The 27126-nt window shown below is 41.5% G+C and overlaps 1 long non-coding RNA gene across 1 annotated transcript; it reads left to right on the top strand.

Annotated features, from left to right (window-relative positions):
- Positions 1-635: 635 nt before the first annotated feature.
- On the top strand, positions 636-27126 carry LOC129644632 (uncharacterized). Its single transcript, XR_008710898.1, has 3 exons — positions 636-731; positions 18032-18143; positions 27071-27126. It is a non-coding gene; the product is annotated as an uncharacterized LOC129644632 (long non-coding RNA).

The following is a 27126-nucleotide window of genomic DNA, read 5'->3' as shown; positions in this document are numbered from 1 at the left end:
GACTTGTGTCTCTGGTTAGAACCACCATTACATCTGCACTAGGAGAAGTCAAGGAACTTCTCAGAGACCCATCTCCCTGTTTTGTAAAAGAGAGCACGTTTTCATGAAACATCCAGCCAGAAAGTAATTTGAGATAAAGAATTAAAAGCTAGCTATCAACTCGTCCATTTCATACTGCTTTATCTTCTGTCTTAAAAGAGGTTGCAGTAGTCAGATTAATTAGTCATTGTGGGGACCTCCCTGGTGGTCCAGAGGTTGAGGATCTGCTTTTCAGTGCAGGGAACACAGGTTCTATCCCTGGTCAGGGGACTAAGATCCCATATGCCACAGGGCAGCTAAGCCCACACACCGCAGCGAAGATCACACATGTTGCAACTGAGAACTGATGGAGCCACATAAATATTTTTAAAAATTTAATCATTGTTCATAAAGTCCTGGATAAATAAGCTTTCATTACAATAGCATTGTTTTAAAAAGCTTCCTATGCTGTCTACCAATTAGGTTAGAATGAGAGGAAATGTTGAAATGGCTCTTAAGAAATGGCTCTCAAAAATCAATTGATAATGGTGAACACACCTGCTGTTTATTTACTTCTTGCCAGATACTACAAAAGTCCTGGCAGAAAATGAAGAAGAGCTGCTGGTCTCGCAAAGATTGTTTCAGCTCCATCTGCACTCACTGGGCAGTCAACACCAGCAGAATCGTTTTAGACCAAGAAGGACAGCAATAGGGTAACTTCATTGTCAACGCTTTCTGTCTTTCCTTTAGAAATGTCTTTGGATTTTTTTCTAACAGGTGATGGAGGTGAAGGGATAAACATTTCTTGTGGCATGATGCCCGTCTGGTTTTGCTAACAGAATTACTCATCATTTCCTGGTTGAGAAAAGGCATTCAGCATGCTGAAGCCTAGAACTTGTTTTTTTTTTTTAAAAAAATAGGCATGTTTCTAACCTCAGACTCATAATTTGAATACATACAGTTTTGCAGCTGGATCTCATTATCTTTGAAAGTCAGTTGTCTTATGAATAAATAAATAGGTTTTGGAATGTTCAGTTGTTAACAAAACAATAATATAAGAACAAAGCATTTTTAAACCACTTTATTAAGTTGTGATTGACATACAAAAATCTATACATATTTCAAGGCTTCCCTGATGGCTCAGACAGTAAAGAATCCACCTGACAGGAGTTGGGGGTTTGATCCCTGGGTTGGTAAGAGCTCCTGGAGGAGGATATGGCAACCCACTCTAGTATTGCTGCCTAGAGAATTCCATGAACAGAGAAGCCTGGCAGGCTACAGTCAATGGGGTTGCAGACTCAGACATGACTGAGTGACCAATACTTTCATAGATATTTAATGTATGCAACCTGATGAGTTTGAAGATAAGTATACATCAATGAAACCAATCCCAAAGAAAGGCAGTGCCAAAGAATGCTCAAACAACCACACAACTGCATTCATCTCACACGCTAGCAAAATAATGCTCAAAATTCTCCAGGCCAGGCTTCAGCAATATGTGAACCATGAACTTCCTGATGTTCAAACTGGTTTTAGAAAAGGCAGAGGAACCAGAGATCAAATTGCCAACATCTGCTGGATCATGGAAAAAGCAAGAGAGTTCCAGAGAAACATCTATTTCTGCTTTATTGACTATGCCAAAGCCTTTGACTGTGTGGATCACAAGAAACTGGAAAATTCTGAAAGAGATGGGAATACCAGACCACCTGACCTGCCTCTTGAGAAATCTATTTGCAGGTCAGGAAGCAACAGTTAGAACTGGACATGGAACAACAGACTGGTTCCACATAGGAAAAGGAGTACTTCAAGGCTGTATATTGTCACCCTGCTTATTTAACTTCTGTGCAGAGTACATCATGAGAAATGCTGGGCTGGAGGAAGCACAAGCTGAAATCAAGATTTCCAGGAGAAATATCAATAACCTCAGATATGCAGATGACACCACCCTTATGGCAGAACGTGAAGAAGAACTAAAGAACCTCTTGATGAAAGTGAAAGAGGAGAGTGAAAAACTTGGCTTAAAGCTCAACATTCAGAAAATGAAGATCATGGCATCTGGTCCCATCACTTCATGGGAAATAGATGGAGAAACAGTGGAAACAGTGTCAGACTTTATTTTTCTGGGCTCCACAATCACTGCAGATGGTGACTGCAGCCATGAAATTAAAAGACGCTTACTCCTTCAAAGGAAAGTTATGACCAACTTAGACGGCATATTAAAAAGCAGAGATATTACTTTGCCAACAAAGGTCCATCTAGTCAAAGCTATGGTTTTTCCAGTGGTCATGTATGGATGTGAGAGTTGGACTATAAGGAAAGCTGAGCACTGAAAAATTGATGCTTTTGAACTGTGGTGTTGGAGAAGACTCTTGAGAATCCCTTGGACTGCAAGGAGATCCAACCAGTCCATCCTAAAGGAGATCAGTCCTGGGTGTTCATTCGGAGGACTGATTTTGAAGCTGAAACTCCAATACTTTGGCCACCTGATGCGAAGAACTGATTCATTTGAAAAGCCCCCGATGCTGGGAAGGATTGAGGGCAGGAGGAGAAGGGGACGACAGAGGATGAGATGGCTGGATGGCATCACCAACTCAATGGACATGAGTTTGCCAAACTCCAGGACTTGGTGATGGACAGGGAGGCCTGGCGTGCTGCAGTCCATGGGGTCGCAAAGAGTTGGACACGACTGAGTTGAAACTGAACTGATGAAGCCATCACTACAATCTATGTCATAAACATATCCATCACCTCCAAAAGTTTCTTCTCACCCTCTGTACTTACAATTTTTTTCTGTATAGGAACATTTAACATAATATCTACCCTCTTCATAAATTTTCAGTGCAGTATTTTTTAACTATTGGCTCTATGCTGTACCATAGCTCTCTAAGATGTATTCATCTCATATAAGTAAAACTTTGTACCTTTTGACTAATACCTCCGTATTTCCATCTCCTCCCAGCCCCTGGGAACTACCATTCTACCCTCTGCTCCTCTGAGTTTGAATATTTTAGATTCCTCATAGAAAGACCCAAAACACCTTTTAAAGTTAACAATCATGTGATAGTAAACTGGAGAAAAATCTAGATAAAACACAAGAAACAAAGATCATTGTAAATCCAATATATTTTGGTACAGCCAAATTCTATGATTTAAATGGCCAATCAGTGGTGCCCATTTTGTCCAAAGCCAAACTTTCTGAAGGTAAATGTGTTTCACCCACATTTAAAAGAAAATATTCGTGAAACTATTATCTGGACCCATGGTGGTACGTGGTTTAGTCGCTAAGTCCTGTCTGATTCTTACATCCCCATGGACTGTAGCCCACCAGGCTCCTATGTCCATGGGATTCTCCAGGCAAGAAGACTGGAGTGCATTGCCATTTCCTCCTCCAGGGGATCATCCCAACCCAGGATCGAACCTGCATCTCCTCATTGCAAGCGATTCTTTTGCTGACTGAGCCACCAGGCTTGTCTATAAGAAGACTGTACACTTTGCCTTTTCTGGGTCCTATTTAAGAACTGATCCCATGTAAGAGAGGAAACATGCATATCTGGTTGACTCCTAGTGTGGGATAGGAGTCAATGAGCAACTCCAAGCTGGATTCCATAGGCCGCTGACCCAGGGCCTGATTCCATGAACACAGCTGCTGGACTCCTTTATCTCAGTCACAGGCACTGTCCCCGGTCCTCCCCACTGCCACCTCCGGGCACTCGTTCACGGACTCCTGGGTGACAAGTGTGATCCCATAGCCCAAAGCACTCTGTAGTTACCCAGCAAGGGCCTTTTTTAGGGCATGGGATTCTATTTCATGCAAAATGTATCGTACTTTGATATCTCCAAAGATTAAATGCTCTTTGATCACATTCTGACTTCAGAGTCCTAAGCCATCCAAGAGCTTCCATTGATCTGGTCTTGATGTTCCTTTTCAGGATGTCGACAGCCCCTTTCAGGTTATCCCACACTTCTGCACAGCTGGAATACTAGGAGTTTTCTTTCTTTGTTTCTTTATTTTGCTTAATACCCCGGCATTTTTTGGTTTTATTTGCAAAATTTTCTTTCTCCTCAGGTTTGACTATCTATATCCCACCCACCCTTCTTCCAAGCTGCATTTTTAAAATATTCTTTTATTTGTTTATTTCACTGCTTGGGTCTTGCAGCACTTGGGATCCTCTGTCTTTGTTGTGTCCCTGACCAGGGATGGAACCCAGCCCGCCTGCATTGGGATTTCGGAGTCTTAGCCACTGGACCACCAAGTGAAAGTGAAGTTGCTCAGTCATGTCTGACTCTGCGACCGCATGGACTGTAGCCTATCAGGCTCCTCCGTCCATGGGATTTTCCAGGCAAGAGTGCTGGAGTGGATTGCCATTTCCTTCTCCAGGGGATCTTCCTGACCCAGGAATCGAACCCGGGTCTCCCACATTGCAGGCAGACGCTTTACCGTCTGAGCCACCAGGGACCACCAAGGAGGTCCCCCAAAGCTGCATTTAAATGACATTTCCTCTGTGAAACCTTCCCTGAATTTCCAGCAGCCCTTGACTGGATGTAATCTCTCCTTCACCTCTGTCTTGTGATACCAGTTAGCTGGTGTCTTACATAGGGAGACTTTGTCATATTCTACCTTCTGTTTGTTATTTCTCTGCAATTCTCATCTTCCCTAACAATAATGATAATAATGATAGCAGTTGCTGTTGTTCTGATAGCTCAGTGTTTTATAGGCACTGTGGAAGACAGAGCTTTATTCCTCAGAGCGACTCTATAGAGCAAGCATTATGATCTGTATTTTACAAATGAGCAAACTGAGGCTTAGACGACTTAAAGCAGTGTGGTCCAAGATCACAAGACTGGCAAGCGGTGACACTGGGATTCGGCAAGACTTCAGTCCAATTCCAGTCCATTCTTTTAGGCACTGCCTTATTCCTGTATCCAGAAGATCCTTAAGGAGAAGGAGGAAACTCACATTCACTGAACATCTAAAGTGTTGCTGGCATGGGAGCAGAAACTTGCATGGATGTCATGTCATTTATCTGTGAGGTACATGGTATAATCCACATTTTTCAGGTGAGAAAACCAGGTTCACTGTAAATATTTTTTGACAGGGAATGAGTGGATAAGCCACCTGTAATGCATAAAACTGGTGAGATTGAGAGCCAAAATATATAGTTCAGTTCAGTTCAGTCGCTCAGTCAGGTCCAACTCTTTGCGACCCCATGAACCACAGCATGCCAGGCCTCCCTGTCTATCACCAACTCCCGGAGTTCACCCAAGCCCATGTCCACTGTGTCGGTGATGCTGTCCAACCATCTCATCCTCTGTCATCCTCTTCTCCTCCTGCCCTCAATCTTTCCCAGCATCACGGTCTTTTCAAATGAGTCAGCTCTCTGCATCAGGTGGCCAAAGTATTGGAATTTCAGCTTTAACATCATCCTTCCAATGAACACCCAGGACTGATCTCCTTTAGGATGGACTGGTTGGATCTCCTTGCAGTCCAAGGGACTCTCAAGGGTCTTCTCCAACACCACAGTTCAAAAGCATCAATTCTTCGGTGCCCAGCCTTCTTCACAGTCCAACTCTCACATCCATACATGACCACAGGAAGAACCATAGCCTTGACTAGACGGACCTTTGTTGGCAAAGTGATGTCTCTGCTTTTCAATATGCGATCTAGGTTGGACATAACTTTCCTTCCAAGGAGTAAGCGTCTTTTAATTTCATGGCTGCAGTCACCATCTGCAGTGATTGTGGAGCCCAGAAAAATAAAGTCTGACACTGTTTGCATGAAGCAATGGGACCGGGTGTCATGATCTTCATTTTCTGAATGTTGAGCTTTAAGCCATCTTTTTCACTCTCCACTTTCACCTTCATCAAGAGGCTCTTTAGTTCCTCTTCACTTTCTGCCATAAGGGTGGTGTCATCTGCATATCTGAGGTTATTGATATTTCTCCAGGAAATCTTGATTCCAGCTTGTGTTTCTTCCAGTCCAGCGTTTCTCATGATGTACTCTGCATAGAAGTTAAATAAACAGGGTGACAATATACAGCCTTGATGTACTCCTTTTCCTATTTGGAACCAGTCTGTTGTTCCATGTCCAGTTCTAACTTTTGCTTCCTGACCTGCATACAGGTTTCTCAAGAGGCAGGTCAGATGGTCTGGTATTCCCATCTCTTTCAGAATTTTCCACAGTTTATTGTGATCCACACAGTCAAAGGCTTTGGCATAGTCAATAAAGCAGAAATAGATGTTTCTCTGAAACTCTCTTGCTTTTTCGATGATCCAGCGGATGTTGGCAATTTGATCTCTGGTTCCTCTGCCTTTTCTAAAACCAGCTTGAGCATCAGGAAGTTCATGGTTCACATATTGCTGAAGCCTGGCTTGGAGAATTTTGAGCATTACTTTGCTAGCGTGTGAGATGAGTGCAATTGTGCGGTAGTTTGAGCATTCTTTGGCATTGCCTTTCTTTGGGATTGGAATGAAAACTGACCTTTTCCAGTCCTGTGGCCACTGCTGAGTTTTCCAAATTTGCTGGCCTATTGAGTGCAGCACTTTCACAGCATCATCTTTCAGGATTTGAAATAGCTCAACTGGAATTCCATCACCTCCACTAGCTTTGTTTGTAGTAACCCTTTAAGTCAACAAGGAAAATAATAACTACCCTGCAGGAAAATGGGTAAAAAACATGAAAAGGCATTTAGCAAAGAAGAAGATAGAATGACCAAAAACATACAAAGCGATGCTCAGCCTTATTTAAATTTTCACTTTTAATGTAATCACTAGGGAAACTGCCCCTAAGATGAATACAGGTGTGATTGCCCCAGTATAGTTTGAAGAATGAATAAACTGTGGTATATTGTAGTATAATGGAATATTTTACTGAGTTAAAAAGAAGAATCTGTTAAGTATAAAAGTAGATGAATTTTAATATCAGAATATTAAGTAAAAAATCAAGTTACTAAAGTATGCTACTTACTTTAAATTTAAAACACTGAAAAATACCAAATGTTTCTGAATAATATACATTAAAATAAAATCTATGGCATCCCTTGTGGCTCAGCAGGTAAAGAATTCACCTGCAATGCGGGAGACCTGGGTTTGATCCCTGGGTTGGGAAGATCCCCTGGAGAAGAGAAAGGCTACCCACTCCAGTATTCTGGCCTGGGGAATTGTATGGACCGTATAGTGTATGGGGTCACAAAGAGTCGGACATGACTGAGTGACTTTTACTTCACTCTCTCATAGCTCAGTTGGTAAAGAGTCTGCCTGCAATGCAGGAGACCCCGATTTGATTCCTGGGTTGAAAGATCCACTGGAGAAGGGATAGGCTATCCACTCCAATATTCTTGGCCTTCCCTGGTGGCTCAGCTAGTAAAGAATCTGCCTGCAATGTGGGAGACCTGGGTTCAATCCCTGGGTTGGGAAGATCCCCTGGAGAAGGGAAAGGCTACCCACCTCAGTATTCTGGCCTGGAGAATTCCACGGACTACAGTCCATGGGGTCAAAAACAGTTGGACATGACTGAGTGACTTTCACTTTCATGCAGAATATATGTAGTAAAAAGTATGAAAAGCTGCTAAAAGTTAACTTGTTAGGTCACAAAAGCATCATAAACCTCTTTCTGAAATGGTTCTACCAGTTTTCATTCCCACTTCCAATACGTGACACTTCTTATTACTCCATTGGGTTGTTAGGCATTTTGATTTTTGTCAATTTTAAAGAGTATGAAATGGCATCTCCTTATGTAAATTTGTATTTCCCTTCCTTCTAGTAAAGCTGAACATCATTTCCTGGGATACCCTGGGGAAGGAGATGAAGAAATGAGATCAGGGCTTGTATTAGGTTTTTCTTTTTTTTTTAATCTATGAGTAACAATTACTGCAAACTTCATAGCTTAAACTAATGCCATTTTACTATCTTACAGTCTCTGTAGGTTAGAAATCCAGGCAAGGCTTTCCTAGGTTCTCTGAGCAGGGTCTCACGAGGCTGAAATCAAAGTGTTAACCACAATGTGTTCTCTTTAGGAACCTCAGTTAGAAACAAATCTGCTTCCAAGCTCCCTCTGGTTATTGGCACAGTTCATTTCTTTGCAACTGTAGAATACAGGCGGCTTGTTTTTTCAGAGCCAGTGATGAGGAGAGAGGTTCTCAGTCTTTAGAAGTCTTTTATCCCCTGTTCCCCTTTTAAGGTGCCCCCCTCATTAAATGGTGGCTTCTCTGGTGGTTCAGATGGTAAAGAATCTGCCTGCAGTGTGGGAGAACTTGGTTCGATCCCTGGGTCAGGAAGATCCCCTGGAGAAGAAAATGGCAACCCTCTCCATTATTCTTGCCTGGGGAATTCCATGGACAGAGGAGCCTGGTGAAGTACAGTCCATGGGATCACAGAGTTGGACATAACTGAGCGACTAACTTTTATTTTTACTTCCTCATTAAATGAGGCCCAAACAGAATAATCTCCCTTTGGGTAAACTTGAGGTCAACTAGTTAGGGATTTTAATCATATCTACAAAATCCTTTAGCCTTTGCCATGTAGCATAATCTGATTAAAAGAGGGACATTGCATCATCTTTGCCACATTCTGTCAATTAGAAAGAAGTCACAGGTTCTGCAGAGGGGACTTTACATAGGTGTGGGTCGTTGGGTACAACCCAAGGGCCTGTCCACTGCAGAACTAGAGTCTTGACTTTGCCTCAATTGTGTTCATTCTCAAAAAAACAGAATCTAAATTTTAACATTTGTTCAGTCTTGGTATTGCATACACAGATCTCCATTATGTTGTTTCTGAGCTTCTCTTTATCATTGAAATAGTTCAAAATGTAAGCAACAGAAAATTTTTAATTAACAAGTAAGCTCACCAACAAAGCACAGTCCAAATAGACCAACAGAAAAAGAGGAGAAAGATGCAGAAGGAGTCTGGCTCAAAGACTATAATTTTGTCTTAACACCTGATTCTGAGAGTCCAAAGCAGTGTCTGATGACCTTCTTTGGCCTGTTTTATAAACCACTGGGCCCATGGAGCCAATGTCTGACCTTCTTACCCAATTAACAATGTGTATTTGTGTCGTGTTTTTATTTGATGGAACAGAAGATGAGCTCCTTTGGGTTACCAACCTCTGATGTTAATAACTGGACAGTTGTTTTTCATTCCCTGAGTTGTGTTCGACTCTTTGCAACTCCAAGGACTACAGTACACCAGGCTCCTCTGTCCTACACCATTTCCCAGAGTTCACTCTGATTCATGTCCATTGAGTCAGTGATGCCATCCAACCATCTCATCTCCTCTGCCAACCTCTTCTCCTTTTGCCTTCAGTCTTTCCCAGCATCAAGGACTTTCCAGTGAGCCAGCTCTTCGCATCAGGTGGCCACATTATTGGAGCTTCAGCTTCAGCATCAGTCCTTCCAATGAATATTCAGGACTGATTTCCTTTAGGATTGACTGGTTTGATCTCCTTGCAGTCCAAGAGACTCTCAAGCGTCTTCTCCAGCACCATAGTTTGAAAGCCTCAGTTCTTAGGTGTTCAGCCTTCTGTATGGTCCAACACTTAAATCTGTACACAAATACTGGAAAAACCATAGTTTTGACTATATGGACCTATAGAAAAAGTGATGCCTCTGCTTTTTAATACTCTGTCTAGGTTTGTCATAACTTTTCTTGCAAGGAGCCATTGACTTTTAATTTCATGGCTGCAGTCACCATCTGCAGTGATTTTGGAGCCCAAGAAAATAAAATCTGTCACAGCATCTGATTTTCCCCTTTTATTGGCCATAAAATGATGAGACAGGATGCCATGATCTTAGTTTTTTTAATCTTGAATTTCCAGCCAGGTTTTTCACTCTCCTCTTTCACCCTCATCAGGAGGCTCTTTAGTTCCTAATGGCATCATCTGCATATATGAGGTTGTCAATACTTCTCCAAGTGATCTTGATTCCAGCTTGCGATTCATCCAGTCCAGCATTTTGCATGATGTACTCTGCATACAACATACAGCCTTGATGTACTCCTTTCCCAAGTTTGAACCAGGCAGTTCTTCCATGGCATTCAAAGATCACGGCATCCAGTCCCATCACTACCTAGCAAATAGATGGGAAAACAATGGAAACAGTGACAGACTTTATTTTCTTGGGTTCCAGAATCACTGTGGACAGTGATTGCAGCCATGAAATTAACAGATGCTTGCTGCTTGAAAGAAACGCTATTACAAACCTAGACAGCATGTTAAAAAACAGAGACATTACTTTGCTGACAGAGGTTCATATAGTCAAAGCTATGGTTTTTCCAGTAGTCATGTATGGGTGTGAGAGTTGGACCACAGAAAAGGCTGAGCACCGAAGAATTGATGCTTTTGTACTGTGGTGTTGGAGAAGACTCTTGAGAATCCCTTGGATGGGAAATCAAACCAGTCAATCCTAAAGGAAATCAGTCCTGAATATTCATTGGAAGGATTGATGCTGAAGCAGAAGCTCCACTACTTTGGCCATCTGATGCAAAGAGCTGACTCATTGGAAAAGACCCTGATACTGGGAAAGATTGAAGGCAGGAGGAGAAGGGGATGACAAAGGACAAGATGGTTGGATGGCATCATCAACTCAATGGGCATGAGTTTGAGCAAACTCCAGGAGATTGTGAGCAACAGGGGAGCCTGGTGTGCTGCAGTCCATGGGGTTGCAAAGAGTTGGACACGACTGAGTGACTGAACAACAGCAACAACAGTCCTTCCATGTCCAGTTCTAACTGTTGCTTCTTGACCCACATATAGGTTTCTCAGGAGATAGGTAAGGTGGACTGTTTCACCCATCTATTTAAAACTTTACCATAGTTTATTGTGAGTCACACAGTCAAAGACTTTAACATAGTCAATGAAGCAGAAGTAGATATTTTTCTGGAATTCCCTTGCTTTCTCCATGATCAGACAAATGTTGGCAATTTGATCTCTGGTTCCTCTGCCTCTTCAAAACCCAGCGTGTACATCTGAAAGTTCTCAGTTCATGTAGTGCTGAAGCCTAGCTTGAAGGATTTTGAGCATAACTTTGCTAGCATGTGAAATGAGTGCAATCGTATGGTAGTTTGAACATTCCTTTTCATTGCCCTTCTTTGGCAATGGAATGAAAAACTGACCTTTTCAAGTCCTGTGACCACTGCTGAGTTTTCCAGTTTGCTGATATATCGAGTGCAACAGTTTAATAGCACCATCTTTTAGGACTAGAAATAGCTCAACTGGAATTCTATCATATTCTCAAGCTTTGTTTGTAGTGATGCTTCCTAAGGCCGACTTGACTTCACACTCCAGGTGTCTGGCTCTAGGTGAGTGATCATACCATACTGGTTATCCGGGTCATTAAGACCTTTTTTGCATAGTTCTTCTATGTATTCTTGCAACCTCTTCTTAATATCTTCTGCTTCTGTTAGATCTTTATAGTTTCTGTCCTTTATCGTGTCCATCCTTGCATGAAATGTTCCCTTGGTATCTCCAGTTTTCTGTAAGAGATCCCTAGTCTTTCCCATTCTATTGTTTTCCTATTTTTCTATTTCTTTTCCTCTTTTTATATAGTGATTTATACATTGATAATTAAAGAAGCAGCAGTGCAATTGCTTAATAGTAGCCTAATGCAATGAATAAGATTGCTTCACAGTATTCTAAGCTATACACCAGTGAATGGGTCTTTATGCAGTATTTATGGCACATAGTATTATAGTCACATTTATAGTATTAAATTTTTGTTACATTACCAAAAAAAATACCAGTGATAATAGGCTGATAGGCAGTTTCTCCACTTACAAAAGAGAGAGGCATACTGTATGGTAATGTAATTATTTGAAAACAAATTTATTTGCATTGCTCATTTAAGAAGGCCTTCTTATGTCTCCTTGCTGTTCTCTGGAACTCTGCATTCAGTTGGGTATTAAGTTGTCACCTCTTCTTAATCTCTTCTGCTTCTGTTAGGTCCTTACCATTTCTGTCCTTTATCATGTCCATTCTTGCTTGAAACGTTTGTTCCCTTGATAGCTCCAGTTTTCTTGAAGAGCTCTCTATCTTTCTCATTCTATTGTTTCCCTCTATTTCTTTGCATTATTCAATTAAGAAGGCTTTCTCATCTCTTCTTGCTTTTCTCTGGAACTCTGCATTCAAATGGCATATCTTTCCCTTTCTCCCTTGCCTTTCACTTCTCTTATTTTCTCAGCTATTTGTAAAGCCTCCTCAGACAACCAGTTTGCCTTCTTTTTCTTTGGGATGGTTTTGGTCACTGCCTCCTGTACAGTGTTAGGAACCTCTGTCCTTAGTTCTTCAGATACTAGATACTAGATCTACCAGATCTAACCCTTTGAATCTATTCATGACCTCCACCATATAATCATACGGGATTTGACTTAGGTCATACCTGAATGACCTAGTGGTTTTCCCTAGTTTCTTCCATTTAAGCCTGAGTTTTGTGATAACAAGCTCATGATCTGAACCACAGTCAGCTCCAGGTCTTGTTTTTGCTGACTGTATAGATCTTCTCCTTCTTTGGCTGCAAAAAATATAATCAATCTGATTTCAGTATTAACGACCTGGTGATGTCCATGTGTAGAGTCATCTCTTGGGTCGTTGGCAGAGAATGTGTGCTATGACCAGCATGTTCTCTTGACAAAACTCTTTTAGCCTTTGCCCTGGTTAATTTTGTACTCCAAGGCCAAACTTGGTTATTATTCTGGGTATCTCTTGACTTCCTACTTCTGTATTCCAATCCTCTCTGATGAGAAGGACATCTTTTTTTGATGTTAGTTCTAGAAGGTCTTGTAGGTCTTCACAGAAGTGGTCAACTTCAGCTTCTTTGACATCAGTGGTGGTTAGTGCATAGACTTGGAGTCCTGTGATGTTGAAAGGTTTGGCTTGGAAACAAACTGAGATCATTCTGTCATTTTTGAGGTTGCACCCAAATACTGCATTTCAGACTCTTTTGTTGACTCTGAGGGCTACTCCATTTCTTCTAAGGGATTCTTTCCCATAGTAGTAGATATAATGGTCATCTGAATGAAATTCACCCATTCTCGTCCATTTTAGACCACTGATTTCCTAAGATGTCGATGTTCAGCTTTGCTGTCTCTTGCTTGAACAAGTCCAATTTACCTTGACCCATGAACCTAACATTCCAGGTTCCTATGTAATATTGTTCTTTACAGCACTGGACTTTACTTTCACCACCAGGCACATCCACAACTGAGCGTCCTTTCTGCTTTGGCCCAGCGTCTTCGTTCTTTCTGGAGTTATTAGTAATTGCCCTCCACACATGGGGATTCCCAGGTGGCACAGTGGGAAAGAATCCACCTGCCAATGCAGGAGATGCATGAGATGCGAGTTCCATCCCTGGGTTGGAAAGATCCCCTGGAGAAGGAAATGGCAACCTGCTCCAGTATTCTTGCCTGGAAAATTCTATGGACAGAGGAACCTGGCAGGCTACAGTCCATAGGGTCTCCAAGAGTCAGGCAGGGCTGAGCAACTATACTCATACACACTTCCCCGGTAGCATAGTGGACTCCCTTCCCACCTGCAGGGCCTCATCTTCCCATGTCTTATCTTTTTGCCTTGTCATACTGTTCATGGGGTTCTCCAAGCAAGAATACTGGATTGGTTGCCATTTCCTCCTCTAGTGGACCATGTCTTGTCAGCACTCTTCATGGTGATCTGTCCGACCTGGGTGGCCCTGCACAGCGTGGCTTGTAGCTTCACTGAGTTGCTCCAGCTCCTTCACTGTGATCTTGAAGGGGAGTAACAAGACAGCATCTGGCTTATTCTCAGAGCTGTGATCTAAGAGCCGCTGTAAATCTGAGATAACCAGGACTCAGGATCATCAAACACATTTTTGGGTCACATTCTTGCAAAATGAGAATTAACCCCACCTCTGGTAACTTGTTGACAAGGTGACAGGAATAGATGGTATCAGGCAAAAATATCTGGCGGCTTAAGTCCATGACCAAGCTCTAAAAGTACATTTACTTTACTAGGAGTTAGCAAAGCAAACATGTTTCAACAAGATCTGAACAGACTGGAGGTTTGAATTAGCCAAACATATTTTGGTGCCAGGAGAAAACACGTGGAGTGGTTTACGCAACTCGAAGAATAGAGGGTCTGAGTGAATTTTTGAGCAGGAGAGGAGAAACCAGCCCTTTTCTAGAAAACTAAGGGATGGTGAAGATATTAATTCCTGATTTAACATTTGCAAGCTGTCTCTTCCTTAACCACCCCCCCCCAGTTATTCTAAAGTGGTTTGCCATTTTATTTGCATTTACTTTAAATTGTTTCATTTTGTTTGTTTTACCTCTTTCATAAAAAAAAAAATCCAGTGGAAATAGACACAGAGAACATTAGAAGGATCTTCTGGAAAATAGCTTATCAGCCTTCTCTCAGCTCTATCCTTAGGAAGATGGAGGGGATAAAAGTACTCCATCTCTCGGCATAAATGGAGTGCAGAAAAAAATCACATTGTGTGCCCCTCTTTTGATTTCTGTATGAGTTAGGTTTTATTTGAACAAGGACTGTCTTGATTGGGAAAAAAGGTTGTAACAGGGCACTGGTGGCAGAGAAAGGACTCCAGAAGGGAAGCTGAGTATCGGGTAGAGGATTTGCGCATTGGCTGTAATTCTGTATTTCTGTGTGTTTCAGGTGCTTCGCTCTGTGAGGCACTTGTACTTCGTCTCCTCCTGCTGGCGGCTTTTCTCAGTTATTCCTCTGACACCCCTTTAGCACGTATCTATTACTCTGTTAACAAGCTACCTCAAAACTTAGCAGTGTGAAACTTTTTTTTTCTGTTTTATTTTACTTTTTTGCTGTCGTTTATTTTTAAAATCAATTTATTCATTTTAATTGGAGACTAATTGTTTAACAATATTGTGGTGGCCTTTGCTATACATTGACATGCATCAGCCATGGATGGACATGTGTCCCCCCGTCCTAAACCCCCTCCCATCTCCCTTCCCATCCCATCCCTCTGGGTTGTCCCAGAGCATCAGCTTTGAGTGCCCTGCTTAATGCATCAAACTTGCACTGGTCATCTATTTCACGTATAGTAATATACATGTCTCAATGCTATTCTGTCAAATCATCCCACCCTTGCCTTCTCCCACAGAGTCCATAAGTCTGTTCTTTATATCTGTGTCTCTTTTGCTGTCTTGAATATAAGGTCATCATTACCATCTTTCTAAATTCCATCAGATCAGATCAGATCAGTCACTCAGTTGTGTCCGACTCTTTGCGACCCCATGAATCACAGCACGCCAGGCCTCCCTGTTCATCACCAACTCCCAGAGTTCACTCAGACTCACGTCCATCGAGTCAGTGATGCCATCCAGCCATCTCATCCTCTGTCGTCCCCTTCTCCTCTTACCCCCAATCCCTCCCAGCATCAGAGTCTTTTCCAATGAGTCAACTCTTCGCATGAGGTGGCCAAAGTACTGGAGTTTCAGCTTTAGCATCATTCCTTCCAAAGAAATCCCAGGGCTGATCTCCTTCAGAATGGATTGGTTGGATCTCCTTGCAATCCAAGGGACTCATATATATGTGTTAATATATTGTATTGGTGTTTCTCTTTCTGACTTACTTTACTCTGTATAATTAGCTCCAGTTTCATCCACCTCATTAGAACTGACTCAAATGTGTTCTTTTTTAATGGCTGAGTAATACTCCATTGTGTATATGTACCACAGCTTTCTTATCCATTTGTCTGCTGATGGACATCTAGGTTGCTTCCATGTCCTGGCTATTATAAACAGTGCTGCGATGAACATTAGGGTACATGTGTCTCTTTCAATTCTGGTTTCCTCAGTGTGTATGCCCAGCAGTGGGATTGCTGGGTTGTATGTTAGCTCTATTTCCAGTTTTTTAAGGAATCTCCACACTGTTCTCCATAGTGGCTCTACTAGTTTGCATTCCCACCAACAGTGTAAAAGGGTTCCCTTTTCTCTACACCCTCTCCAGCATTTATTGCTTGTAGACTTTTGGATCGCAGCCATTCTGACTGGCGTGAGATGGTACCTCATTATGGTTTTGATGTGCATTTCTCTGATAATGAGAACCACAAACCTTTATTATCACCTGTAGTGTCTAACACTGAGGAATCCAACGGCAGCTTGGTTGGGTAGCTCTGGCTGTCTCGGGAGGTGTTGGTCAGGGCTGCAGTCATCTGAAGGCTTGAGGGGGCTGGATGACCTACTTCCAAGATGGCTGCCTCCTATGGCTGCTGGCTGGAGGCCTCAGTTCCTTGAGAGGTGAGCCACTGTGTAGGCTGCTTGAGTGCCATCATGACATGGCAGCTGGCTTCCCCCAGAGGGAGAGATCTGAGAGACAGAGCAAGGGAAAACCACCGAGTCGTTTATAAACCTGTCTAGGAAATGATCTGGCATCCTGCCTGCAGTATTCTGTTGGCTCCCCTGACCAGTCCTGATTGGATGGGGGAGGGAGGTCACACGGGGCATGGCTGTCAGGAGGCGAGATCACTGCAGGCCTCCTTGCAGCCAGGCCACACCAGGCATAACGCACAACCGATGCTTACAATATGCTACCATATTTCTCTCTCCCTGTTTACCCCTTTTCCCTAGTATATTTAAGTTTTTTTTTTTTATTGTATTTTGGAATTAAGTCTGAAAATATATGTGTTAGTACTGGAATCAGTAGGTTCCTCCTCCAAATGTTCACTTTGAAAGGAAGGTTTCTGGACTTCCCAGGCAGTCCAGTGGGTTAGACTCAGTACTTCCACTGCAGGGGGTACAGGTTTGATCCCTGGTCGGGGAACTAAGATCCCACAGGCCCACGTGGCTTGGCCAAAAAAAAAAAAAAAAAGAGGCTTCTTTTGGAGGGTAAGGGAAATATTCTGGAATTAGATAATGGTGATGGTTGTATAAGGTTGTGAATATACTAAAAGCCATTGAACTGTATACTTTAAAATGCTCAAAGTATGTTTGATGTATTTTATCTCAATAAACAAAAATTTTAAAGAGGGGGCCTGAATAGCACTGATATCAAAGTTGCTGATGCAGAAAGATTTATAGTTGCTTTTAGCTGTCTGTATTTTGTTTGTTCTCTCAGCTCAAAACTTTAAAGTGTGATTAATCCAGAGACTACGAGGTCTTAGGAAAATTGATTTACGGTGCTAACACTTGTCGTTGGTTGGGGTCTATTGGAAATAACATCAAGTACTAGCTCTAAAGAGTTGGACATGACTTAGTGACCAAACAACAACTGATGTGGTGTACTGGCAGTTTTTTCAGAGCACCATTGACATATATCCCCGTGATCCAGCTCAAATGATCCTTCCATTGGAAATGCAAATCGCATATTTTATCCTGACCTCACAAATGTTATCTATAGAGGATGTGTGTATTCTGTGAGCAATTCCCTCAAGATCACTTTTGTTAGAGTTTTTTGCCTGATTTCTGATTTCACTTGGCAATTGTTTTCCATTATGTTACGCTGTGTTGTCAGTTACTTGGAGAGGTTCCAGGTTTTTCTCTTGTACTTAATACCATTTGTGGCTATGAGAACTGAGTCTGCCAAAGCTCTTGGTTTTACTGTTGTCACGCACACAGCATCCTTATCAGTAATCAGGAAGACAATCAACGTCACCTAGCGCTGACTGCCATGTGCCAGGCATCACGTATACTGCGTCAGTTACTATTAACCACCTGTCCTGAATAACTGTTGGTTATTGCTAGTGCCAAGCCTCAGATTGCTTACATAACTTTCCCAGAGGTCACACCCACAGTTAAAAATATGTCACTAAAAATAAGATGCTTAGATACAGATCTGTCTGCTTTGGACCACCTCAATAAAGTGTTATCAGTTTCAAGTTAAATGAATGACATTGAACTCAGCTGACTGAATATGTACAAAGATGGTATCTTAGCTTGAACTCCCCCTTCCCGTTTGCCAGATTCTCCACCATTCTATGATTCAGAGGAAGATGTATGGAAAGTGGGCATGAGTAAGCCCACTTTCAGACAGGTCCTGATCTTCTCTTTATCCCTCCCTGTTTCTTCTTTTCCTCTCTCTTAGCAAGTCCGGAGCAGGGTTGCTGGGATGAGATTGAAGCATGACACTGCTCGTACCTGTTGACCAAGTCATAGAGTGAGCACAGCATCTGCTCAGTCCTCCTGCCTGAGACTCAGTGAGTATTTCTGCTTTCCTGGAAGCGTCTTCTGAGTACTGTTTTAGGGGTTTCCTGTGGTGACTGTTAAAATAGGAAAGCATTGTCTCTCAAGATCAGAAGGCTCAATCTTGTGATTAAGTGCTTTGGTTATTCCTGTTCTGCAGTGGTATCTTGTATTAACTGGAATCATAAAATGTCTCATGTATAAGCAGAAACCGAGCAGCAGTAATGAAACTTTCATCATCTTTGAATGATCATGCCTTGGAGAGAGTCAGGAACATGTTTACAAAGGGCTCAGTGATGCCTGGCTCTCCTGACATAAGGGACCCTGGATCGATGCAGATGTCAAATCAAGAGATGGGCAAAGAGTACTTCAAAATGTCCCCTAACTGCAGTGAGGTTTGCTCTTATATTTGCATAGAGAGGACTACAAAGAGAGTGTTAGAGGATTTCTGGCACTCTGGTTCATCTGGGAAGTTAAGGCTCTGGTAAGACTTTACAACATCCACAGACACTAGAATTGGAGCTGGACATATTAACTAAAAGAGACTCTGGGTTATTTTCATCTAAGAAAGCACTCATGTTCATTCACACAAGCATAGTTATCTTTGGAAGTGAAGACAGAAGAAGTAGAACGTGTTTGGATGTTGAGTAACCAAAGGGAAATTGTAGCAGAAATATTTATATACTTACCCTATAGCTACCACTCTGTTTTTGTTCAGATAGACACCCTCTTTGGCAAGAACATGTACCTAATGAGAAATAATCCTAGTCCAAGATCCTATCTGAGTCATTCATGGTGGTCCCATCCTCTTAACTGGTATTTGATTTAGGCAAAGACATTGGATATAATTCTGGCTAATGAGGCAAGAGGGGGAAGCCTGATTGGAGAACTTTTTGTCCTGAGAAAAACCTGAAGAAGAATGAGTGCTCCTTCCTTTGAATATTGTTATTTATGGACATGTTACTTGAAAATGAGGTGATCTTTTAGCCTGAAGATAAAACCAAAACACATGGAAGACAGAATCATATGAAGTGAACCCAGAGATATTGATCATACCATGAATAAAATCTTGTTTATTGAGATAACAACGTGCTTTAACATTTAAACCAGTTGGTTTGAAGTCTTGTACTATTTACTGCCCAAGTCATTCTGATTTGGAGTTCATAAACCTAATGCATCATCAAAATCAGGAGAGACTAATCACACTACTTATATGCCAACAGATTATGTTATGTGGCATCCCCTTCCTTTTGATCCCTCTCTCGAGAAGTAGCTAATTCTAAATTTTTATGACAGTATAAAAAGCCAAGGATAATAAAAACAGTCTTGAGGATGAACCAAGTTACAGAACTTACACAACCTCATATCAAGACTTATTTTAAATACTGTGGTCTTGATACATGGAAAGGCAGATAAACCAGTGGAACAGAACAGAGTCCATAAAGAGATAGACAGTTGTTCAACTTATGACCAGTTACTCTACACTGCAGAGACATTACTTTGTCAACAAAGGTCCATCTAGTCAAAGCTATGGTTTTTCCAGTAGTCATGTATGGATGTGAGAGTTGGACTATAAAGAAAGCTGTGGTGGTTTGGTGGTTTAGTCACTAAGTCATGTCCGACTCTTGTGACCCCATGGACTATAGCCTGCCAGGCTCCTCTGTCCATGGGATTCTCCAGGCAAGAATACTGGAGTGGGTTGCCATTTCCTTCTCCAGGGGATCTTCCTGACCCAGGAATCAAACCTAGGTCTCCTGCACTGCAGGCAGATTCTTTACCAACTGAGCTATGAGGGAAGCCCATAAAGAAAGCTGAGCACCAAAGAATTGATGCTTTTGAACTGTGGTGTTGGAGAAGACTCTTGAGAGTCCCTTGGACAGCAAGGAGATCCAACCAGTCCATCCTAAAGGGGATCAGTCCTGAATATTCATTGGAAGGACTGATGATGAAGCTGAAACTCCAATACTTTGGCCACCTGATGCAAAGAACTCACTGGAAAAGACCCTGATGCTGGGAAAGATTGAAGGTGGGAGGAGAAGGGGACGACAGGAGATGAGATAGTTGGATGGCATTACGGACTCGATGGACATGAGTTTGAGCAAGCTCCGGGAGATGGTGAAGGACAGGGAAGCCTGGAGTGCTGCAGTCCACGGGGTCGCAAAGAGTCAGACACAACTAAGTGACTGAACAACTCTACACTGCAATAGGGTAAGATGGTATTTTGAACAAATAGTATATGGGTATCCATTTGGAAAACTTAGATGGAATTTGGAAACCTATGTAGAAAAAACCAATTTAAATGTGCATCTCATATCACCTACAAAAATCGTCTCCTGGGACACTATATAAATCTAAACATGAAAGACCAATAAAGCTTTTAGAATGTAACCTAGGAGAGTGTCTTCATGACCTTGGTGTAGGCAAATATTTTTTAATGAATCACTGAAACCATAAAGGGAAAGGTTGATTAATAGGTCTGTATTAAAATTAAGATCTAAAAGCACCATCAAGAGAAGGAAAAGTTAAGCTGCAAGTGGTCACATGTCTATCTGACAAAGATCTTTAGAAGATAGAAAACCTCAGATACAAGATATACAAAAAGTATATAAGGAATTCCTGCAAAGCAATGAGAAAAACACAGTCCACCTAATAAGAAAATGCACAAAAGGTATAAAAATAGACACCTCCCAAAGGGATATTCAGAAAGCTAATTAATACTGACAAGACGCTCAACATTATTAGTCATTAGGGAAATGCAAATAAGAACAACAGTTCCATATCAGATGAATCAGAATGACTAAAACTAAAAAAAAGTACTTGCAGTGAAACAGTACATGTGCATATGAGGAGTAACTGAAACTCTCATGTACTGCTGCTAAGAGTGTAAATTAGAAAACTGTTTGGTCTTTTCTACTAAAACTGAGCATAATTGTACCTTCTGACCAGAGATTTTCTAACAAATGTTTAACATTTTCCAAGTGGATATCCAACATAAATGTTGATTGATATTTTTATGTTCACAAGTAAAACAAAGTGAAACCAAAAACACATGTTTTGAGCTTCACTCACTTGTCATTAACAGGAGCAATTGTTTGCTGAATTGAATAATGGTATTCAAATATTCAAAAATATTCTCTCTATTTTTATGCTATTAACAATCCAGTGACTACTGGTATGATACACATTTACAATTAATCTGGATTATTAATATTTTCCTTCATCTTTGTAAGTCTTGATGATCAACAAAACACTAAATCCTGATTTTTAGTAATTGCCAGTTTCTATGGTGTGTTTATTGCCACCAAAACCAGTGTGATGCTACCTACCTGATGCTCTTGAATAAAGAGTTGAGAAGAGATACATAGTAACACATTATATTATATTCTATCATACAGACACAATAAATGCAAATAATATCGAGAGCACAGATAAGAGCAAAATGTAGTGATGTACAGAAATATGTATGTGTGTTCTCCAAAAGACATGCACAATTTTTATTGAAGCAGTATTCTTAATAGTCAAATGTTAGAAATAACCCAAAATTTCATCCAAGATAGAACAAAAAAATAAATTGTTGCATTTTCATACCAGAGTGAGTCAGCAATAAAAATGAACCACTCACTGCTTCAGCAGCCTCAACAAATAGGAAACTGAGTCATGTACTGCTGCTGCTGCTACTAAGTCGCTTCAGTCGTGTCCGACTCTGTGCGACCCCATAAATGGCAGCCCACCAGGCTCCCCCGTCCCTGGGATTCTCCAGGCAAGAACACTGGAGTGGGTTGCCATTTCCTTCTCCAATGCATGAAAGTGAAAAGTGAAAGTGATGTCACTCAGTCATGTCCGACCCTCAGCCACCCCATGGACTGCAGCCCTCCAGGCTCCTCCTCCCATGGGATCTTCCAGGCAAGAGTACTGGAGTGGGGTGCCATTGCCTTCTCTGTGCATATATTCTGACTAAAATCAGACTAATTAATCTGTAGTGATGAAAAAAAATTTTTTTAAGTTATTTTCAGGGGTGGAGTAGGGTTGGGAGTGACTTGGAGGTGGCTTTAGAGGGGCACCTAGAATGCTGACCAACTTTGATTTCTTTTTCTATTTCTGGCCCCACAAATAGGTTCACTGAGTAAAATGTCATTGAGCAGAGCCCTTCATGATGATACGATATACCTTATGAGAAAGGATACATTTTTTGAAAATCACTTAGAGGAGTGATTTTTCTCACCGCATATGCCCTCCAGCAGAGAATGTTATGTGATACCCCACTTTGAAAGAAAATGAACTGATTTTAAAACACGTTATTGGAAAAGGTAGAGATGAGGAGCTGCTTAAAGTTGAGTCTCTGGACGAAAGGAAAGCATACCCTGGCCTTCAGAACATCTTTCCCAGGGAGTGAAAAGTGCTTTGTTGTAAAGATCTATGCGGTTCTAAGAAAAACTTGTGGGGCTTCCCAGGTGGCACTAGTGATAAAGAACCCTCCTGACAATGCAGGAGATGCGGGTTCAATCCCTGTGTTGGGAAGATCCCCTGAAGGAGGGCATGGCAACCCACTCCAGTATTCTTGCCTGGAGAATCCGACAGAGGAGACTGGCGGGCTATAGTCCATGGGCTTGCAAAGAGTTGGACATGACTGAAGCGACTTAGCATGTACACACAAGGAAAACCTGTATGATAAATAAGGTTATATAAAATTAAAGTTCAGGGAAAGCGATAGAAACCAGCTAAGAATGGTCAGGGATGCCGTTTCTATTGATTTCCTTGGGGATTCCAGACAGTGTGGGGTCTACGTGGGATCTTCATGTCATAAACAAGGGAGATGGCTTCAATAAATCTGCTAGAACATCATTGGCTCCTTGTGTAGAGTATTCTGATTTGGGGTTTGAGATCTTTCAGGAATGGTGACTTTACCTTCCCAGACTTTGTCTTACTTTAGGTTTTGTATCATAAAAGCTTCGCAGATGGCTCAATAGTAAAGAATCTGCCTGCCAGTGTAGGTGACACAGGAGACATGGGTTCAATCCCTGGGTCAGAAAGATCCCCTGGAGGAGAAAAATGGCAACCCACTCCAGCACTCTTGCCTGGAAAATCCCTTGAACAGAGGAGCCTGGAGGGCTACAGTCCATAGGGTCACAAAGAGTCAGACATGAGTGAATGACTGAGCATGCATGCACCCACACATCATAAAAGCTTTCTGCCCTCTCTAAGGTTTTGCCTAAATATATAAATTTTTCTTCCTCGTGTTTTGGCTCTGTTTACTTTTAATGCTGAGAGCAAAGTCATACTCTACATAATCATTAAAATGATACAGGAAATTTCTGAAATGTGAAAGGAATCAGCCAACTACATTTTAAATAGCAGAAAACTGTTCAGGAAATTCTAGAAGGTCACAGTAATGGTTTTAAGGCATTTAAGTCAAGTAATGGTTTTAAGTAAAAATAGAACAAAGAGTTTGGGAGACTGCCTTGTTTTGTCTGTGTTCATGAAAAGGGGGGGTCATATGATCAGTATCCACCTTTTTAATCTACCCTTTTCTCGACATTTTAACTACTAAAAATCCTTTCTTAAGATCTCAATCTCCCTCCGTTCTCATGTTTTCTTAAGATTCTGTATACCAAAATAACTACACATATAAACATTGATGCAGATAATCAATAACAATCTGAACTGAAAAGTTACATAAGATGTTTGTCAAAAAATAGGATTGGAGCTAGCAAGAAGTAAGAGTGCCTGTAAAGCAGGGATTGACTGTGTTCTGAAATGGTTGCATAGTTATAAATTACAACCTTGAGACCAGAAGGTTGTAGCTGGCAGCTGCTAGCAGATACTATTTTGAAAACGCTGGTGGTGTCCGCGAGTTTGATACAGTTCAGACAATTCAGGTTCTCTGTAATGCCGAAACAGGTCTGAAACCAAATCCATAAGAGCCACCCAGCTCCATTTTGGTGGCCTGAGCCACTTACTCCATTTTGATCCTTTAAATGATTTTAAATGTGTCATCATAATTGATTCATTTGTATTTGTTTAAAAAGGTATATGGTTGCCAAGGAGAATATCTACCCAACATGAGAAAACCAGTATAGTCAAAATTATGTAATAAATTCACACCCAAGAAAAAAGATGAATGTTTTAGTTATGATAACTTTAGTTAACTAAGTGAAAAGACTTAGGCAAAATTAAAGCTTGTATGCAAATTCCTATTACTATCTCCAGTGTCTCTAGAGATCAAGGACTTCAGATTAGGAACCACAACTCTGCTATTGTTCAGTCACTCGGTCACGTCTGACTCTTTTCGACCCCATGGACTGCAGCACGCCAGGCTTCCTTTCCTTCCGCATCTCCTGGAGCTTGCTCAAACTCGTGTCCATTGAGTCAGTGATGCCATCCAACCATCTCATCTTCTTGTTGTCCCCTTCTCCTCCTGCCTTCAACCTTTCTCAGCATCATAGTCTTTTCTAATAAGTCGGCTCTACTACTTTATTATTATTGCATCAAAAACTTTGGGTTGCCATTTATGTACAATGAATGCTGAGTAATTTTGAATATACTCATTAATATCTAGTCTTAAAAAAAGAAGCCTTTCACTGACCTTTTTCAGTCTTTTGAGTTAAAACTCAGAGAATTTTATTAAAGCATTAAGGGCATTTTCCCATGACTCAGTGCTTCATATTCCATTTCTGAGTTGGCTGCACTTGCGAGGATTCACCTCACCACCTGACTTTGCTTGGTTAACAATGCACGGGCAGCAAAAAAAGGGAAAAGCATCTTACCCTTGTCTAGTAAGTAGCTGTATGAGATAGAGGTCAGAATGGTTGTCTACAGTTAGGTATGGATGATAGGCTGCTGCTGTGTGCGTGCTCAGTCATGTTCAACTCTTCGTGACCGAGCAGACTGTAGCCCACCAGGTTTCTCTGTCCTTGGGATTTCCCGGGCAAGAATATTGGAGTGGATTGCCATTTTCTCCTCCAGAAGATCTTCCTGACCCAGGGGTCAAACTCATGTCTCCTGCATTGGCAGGCATATTCCTTACCTGTGAGCCACCCTGGGAAGCCCATGGGATTATATACTAAATGATAATTGCCCACACTGGCCATGTTTCTCCTTAAAGATAGCGATAGCACTTACTATCATTGAGAGGCCACAAAGCACTTTTCTAGATCTTTGTCACAACGCTTAGATGGACATCAAGGCATGTATGATTATTCTCAGTATGTGTATGAAAATGCAGGCTAAACGTTTGTCCAGAGTTTCTGACCCCTAACTCTGAGCTCTGTCCACTATGACAGCATGCTAAGATAAGTAAGGGTTCTTTGGTGTTGTTATGGGTTGAACTGTATCCTCCCAAAAGATATGGTGAAGCTCTAACCTCTGTGACAAGAGAAAAACCATGTGAAAGCAGGCAGGGATTGTAGGATGCAGCTGTAAGCCAAGGAACCCCAAGGATTGAAGGCTACTATCAGAAGCTAGGAGGAGGCAAGGCAGGATTCTCCCCAGAGTCTCAGAGGAAGAACAGCCCTGTTGACATCTTAATTTCAGACTTCTAGCCTCCAGAACTGGAAGAAATTAAAATCCTGAGTCACCCAGTTGTGGAACACTTACAGAAACTTAAGAAGACAAATACAAGTATGAACGCTAAAATCTTGGTTAAAGGCAAGAAGCATGGAGACTAATTATTTCCCTGTAATGAGATTCTAACCCACAAATGAACTGGGACATTTCTACAAGCATTGACATAAGGGGGAAAAAAAAGATATTTTATGCAAACTACTTCTCAATTGTGGTTGTATCTTTTTGTACCTCATTATCAAAAATACCTCCTCATGGGAGATAAAACCTCAGTGTGACCCCAGTGCCTCTGAAATCACACCCTTTCCTGCAGAGGTGATCTAATACTTTGTACATAATATTCCTAGCTTTTGTTGGAGACTTGAGAGGTGGGCCAGTGTCAATCTAAAAATGGCAGTGTTGTTGGCATTCATGCCTACTGGGCAACAAACTCCAGACAGCAACTTAAAAAAAAGATGAGGAAGAAAAATCACCTTGTTCTGCTAATGCTATAAAAATAAAACACAGGGGACTTCCCTGGTGGTCCAGTGGCTAAGACTCCATACTTCCAATGAAGGGGGCCTGGATTTGATCCCTGGTCAGGGTACTAGATTCCACATGTGGCAACTAAGAGTTTGCATGTCGCAACTTAAAATCTGGTGCAGCCAAATAAATAAAATTAAAAAATAAAACATAAAAATATTTCCAGCTAAGACCTGGTGAATTTCTGAATCTTGCTCCACAGAAAACTAGCCCACAAACTACTCCTTAGAAGGGGAGAGATGGTTAGTCGTCCTGGGCTTCCCTGGTAGCTCAGGTGGAAAGAATCCGCCTGCAATGCAAGAGACCCTGATTTGATCCCTAGGTTGGGAAGATCTGCTGGAGAAGGGATAGGCTACCCACTCCAGTATTCTTGGGCTTCTCTGATGGCTCAGCTGGTAAAGAATCTGCCTGCAATACAGGAGACCTGGGTTTGATCCCTTGGTTGGGAAGATCCCCTGGAGAAGGAAATGGCTACCCACTCCGGTATTCTGGCCTGGAGAATTACATGGACTATACATACAGTCCCTGGGGTCGCAGAGTCAGACATAACTGAGGGACTTTCACTTTCAAGTTTCAAAAACACAGTCTTCTCTTTCTCAGGAAGATTCCCTATTCATACTTGCAAATTAAATCCTCTGAGAGATGTTAAAGTGAAAATCATAGACACAAATGTTTTAGCTTATATTGCATTTCCCCAAATTACTTGATCATAAAACTCTTTTTTCATACAGCAATCATTAATATCTAGCAATGTATACTTTGAGAAACAGTGGGCAGTAATATTCTTAAATCTCACCAAGTATGTTCTAGTTTACGTCATGCAGGAGAAAATGGATGTATTTATTGTTCTTTATTTCAGGTTGCCTTACCAGAAGAGGCACACACGAAGAGCTTCATTGAATTACTGAAGATAAG

Source organism: Bubalus kerabau, chromosome 2, assembly GCF_029407905.1.
Source record: "Bubalus kerabau isolate K-KA32 ecotype Philippines breed swamp buffalo chromosome 2, PCC_UOA_SB_1v2, whole genome shotgun sequence".
In the NCBI taxonomy this organism is placed as follows: Eukaryota; Metazoa; Chordata; class Mammalia; order Artiodactyla; family Bovidae; genus Bubalus; species Bubalus kerabau.
Note: the sequence above shows the minus strand (reverse complement) of the source record. Positions and strands in the feature narration are given on the sequence as shown.